General features: G+C 34.0%; 1 pseudogene; it reads right to left on the reverse strand.

Annotated features, from left to right (window-relative positions):
- Window positions 1-724: 724 nt before the first annotated feature.
- Window positions 725-2,772, reverse strand: LOC107866490 (annotated as a pseudogene).
- Window positions 2,773-3,764: the final 992 nt, after the last annotated feature.

Here is a 3,764-nt window from a genome sequence, read left to right on the forward strand (position 1 = left end):
TCCTTCAACTTTAGACATCTTTAGAATAATTTGAATTGGGAGAAAAAAATAAAACTTAGAAGAAACAGAAAAGAGATAGTCTTTCATACCACAAATCATTTGAAGAATTTAAGATCGCAAAGAGGAAACTATGCTTGATTTCTTGAGCCAATTCCCTGGACCTTCTTACGAATTGAGTTTGAGTGAAGAATTAGGATTGCTGGATGATGAAATAGCTTGTGAAACTGATGGAAATAAGGGATTTTTTAAACGTGTGAAGCTAAGGAAAACAGATGGAAAACATAGGGATGCTAAGGAAAACAGATGGAAAACATAGGGATGCTACTTGTTTGAAAATAACGTTCTGCTGAAAAATATAGAACATCTGGAAACTAATGAATAAAAGCGTTTTAAATTGCTTAGGGGTAAGGTAAGAAGGAAAATACGAAACTTCCCTTGAAGGGACTTGGCAAGTTGATGAGCAATGCCGTGATACTTGCTGCCCTTTTTCATTCCTTTGCACTGCTGCGATCTTGCAGCAGTGAAATCTGCATCCCCAGGTATAATTTACACGCCTATAACCTCCAAAACATATACAAATCATCCCATGTTGATTTCCAACTACATATGAAGTTCATTAAGATCAAATATGGAGTCATAACACCTCAACAAACAACTATAAATTGAACTTAAAATGCGAGTTGTAACAATACTATATATCACCATCCATCAACTCCACAATAATAGGTTTAACTAATAATAAAATTACTCTGCAGTTCCAAATCAAATATTCAGCATATATAAAGAAAATTCTGAGGTCTTCAATCTTGATATGTGTAGCTCTTAAGCTTGTGTAGAATTGTGCTGAAGCCAATTTGAGAAAGCTTGAAGAGTGTTCATATCAGGTCTATAATGTTTCTGAGTAAACTCAAGGAGGGTAGGCCATGTGAAGTCTGGATATATTCGAGGTTTGTTGGAGTCTACCAATTCAGTTGGTGGACGCACCACCTTATCTTTGTTTGGACAAAGAAAGAAAACAAGTGATTTCCTAGGAGTCGTATTGTTTACCACAGCTCTGTGTAAGTAACTCTTGTATCTTCCATTTCATAGCGCCTGCAAAAGGTAAAACTCTAAATATGTAATAACTCTACTTCGTAGAACGAAGGGAGTGTATAATTGGGATTCATTCCACTTTTTTGTTCATAGTGCGGAGATCAATTACATGACCAATTTTTCAGTTTGTTCAATGGAGAGTATATGCATGCGCTACAATATCAATAGGACATCATATTCATATCGTACGGCCTAAGCACTCATAAGGTATATCATTGCACGTCATGTAAAAAGATCTTAATTATTTGTCACCTAAATGTGTACTGTTTTATCTAATTGTCTCTCTTTGTATTATTTGTATTTACTGTGTTAGCTTATTAGTTCTAATGCGCAAATTCTCTTACCATAAATGTGTCACCTATGTTAACCACAAACGTGTTGAAATTTGTATTGATGGAGCGCCATTCGTCGCCATCAAAAACTTGAAGTCCACCTACACAATCTTGATGGAGAATAGTTAATGATGTTGGATCATAATGAGGTCCCGTTCCTAGGGTGAGCTCTGGTTTCTGGCACGGCGGGTAGTAGTTGAGTCTCATTATGGATTCATTTTCTTCGAAAAATTCTTTGAAGAGGCCCTTCTCTATGCCTAGGCTCATCCCTAAGAGTTCCATGATCTCAAGAGAAAGTGAGCTCATGACATTGCAGTATTCTTGATAAACATCCCTGTGTAATTATAGGGGGGAAAAGGTTAATTCATTTACCTAACTGAAAAATGAGAAAAATAGGTAATCCATTTGTTCGAATTTGGTTCTTTGGTTTTCATGTGAAACAAAACTTAAGAAAGTAAAGAATATTTTTTGAATCTTGTGGTCTTAGACTAAAATATATAGAATCTGCCATCTTTTTTTTTTTTGATCTTGTAGTCTTAAACATGTACTGTGAAAAGTTGAAATTCTAGAGTTTCAAAAAAAATCTTTTTGAAAACGATTGAAGAAAACAGTAAGATGAACAAATTAAAACAAAAGAGTATGACGGTAGTAACTTGTCTTACCGAAGATGGTTAAAACTTTCACCCAATGTCCTTTGGAAATACTCTTCAACTATGTGAGATGAGCCTTCTTCAGTAGAGTATCGAAAAGAGAGTGTCTCTTTCCAAGGAAACTTTGATGAAAACCTTTCAGTAAATCTGCTGGCATAGCCAAAATGTTCACCAATTTTCCTCTGAGCTTTTTGCTTTTCAGAGAGCGGCAAGTCAAAGAACGCGTCCAGGTAACGATGAGCGTTGGAGATAAGGTAAGCATCAAATCCGTGGTTCACAACTAGAAAGAAACCGTGACTCCTACATGCTTCATCAACAAGCCGAGATAATTGTTGGGCGATGACGGGATCACCAGAAAAGAAACCCTTTAAATCGATTGAAGGAACGGAAAGTTCTTGTGCTACAACACAAGGCTTCTCGTCATCTGGCCATATGAATTGTATGGGAATGTTGGAGTCATGTTTCATATGGGGTGCATCAAAAATAAATGGTTTTACTTCATCTATCATAGATGATTTTCCATTTGAATTCATACAATCAATGTCCATTGGATGCGAGGGTTTGTTTTTTTCTTCTCTAGCGCATATGGCTCACAAGAGAAAATGAAGTAGGAACAATTTTATTGTGATCCAAAGTGAAAGAGTGAGAGAGTTGAGATAGGTAAAAAAAACTTGAATCTAATTGGTCTCTCCCTATCAGATAAAATGAACAGCTTGCTGAGAAGGGCTTAATGATGCTTAAAATTGGAGTAGAAATCTATATGTTTGTTATCTTTTTCAATGTTGACCGTAGAACACTTTCGATATATTTTGAAATTTTATTTTCAATATATGTTTAACTATAAATTTTGAAAATCTATCTTCAAAAGCTTTTCAAGTATCAAAAAAGGATCTGAAATATTTACTAAGAAGGGCTTAAATAATACTTAAAATTGGGGTATAGGTCCGTATGTTGTTTGTCTTTTATAATGACAGGAGAGTGTTTTTACATATATTTTGAAAAATTACTTTCAAATATAGGTTTGACCATAGAATTTGAATCAGATTTTAAAAATTTGTCTTCAAAAAATTTCCAAGTATTACAAACAGGTCTGGATAGTCTGTTGAAAAGGGCTTAAGCATATCTATTTTCATATTACCTTAAAAGTACCAACTCATAAAACCTAAAGTGAAATTACAAAAGTATCCTTATTATTTTACTTAATTAAATAAACTACTTAATTAATTTATATTTTTTAACCTAGTGTCCCGCAAGCAAAGAAATGCTTCAGTGTTCAGCCTTCATATGTCAATTTCTAATGAAAAGTTGCCACCTTTCTATTAAAAAAACTCTTGTCCTACCATTCTAAATCCATGCAACTTTACAGGTTAACAGTACATTAAACCGTCCTTACCATGATAGTATATATTGCATTTATTAAGCATAATTATTTTATATTATCATTAGCAGAATAAGTTACTGATATAGTTACTGCCTTTTTGTATTTGTAAAAGTCTCCTCTTATTGTAGTATTTTATTGTTGTTGTATATCTATAGAAGACTCCAACTGTTCAGGAGTATACGTAGCAATTAGGTTCCTTAAGTTCAGCCGTAGGTTGTTGTTATTTATTGTATTTAAAGTTTGGATGCTTAAGGAATAAAATCATCTTTCGACTACTTCTCTCTATCTAATTTTATATGGTATCAGCGC

Source organism: Capsicum annuum, chromosome 3 (assembly GCF_002878395.1).
Source record: "Capsicum annuum cultivar UCD-10X-F1 chromosome 3, UCD10Xv1.1, whole genome shotgun sequence".
Classification (NCBI taxonomy): domain Eukaryota; kingdom Viridiplantae; phylum Streptophyta; class Magnoliopsida; order Solanales; family Solanaceae; genus Capsicum; species Capsicum annuum.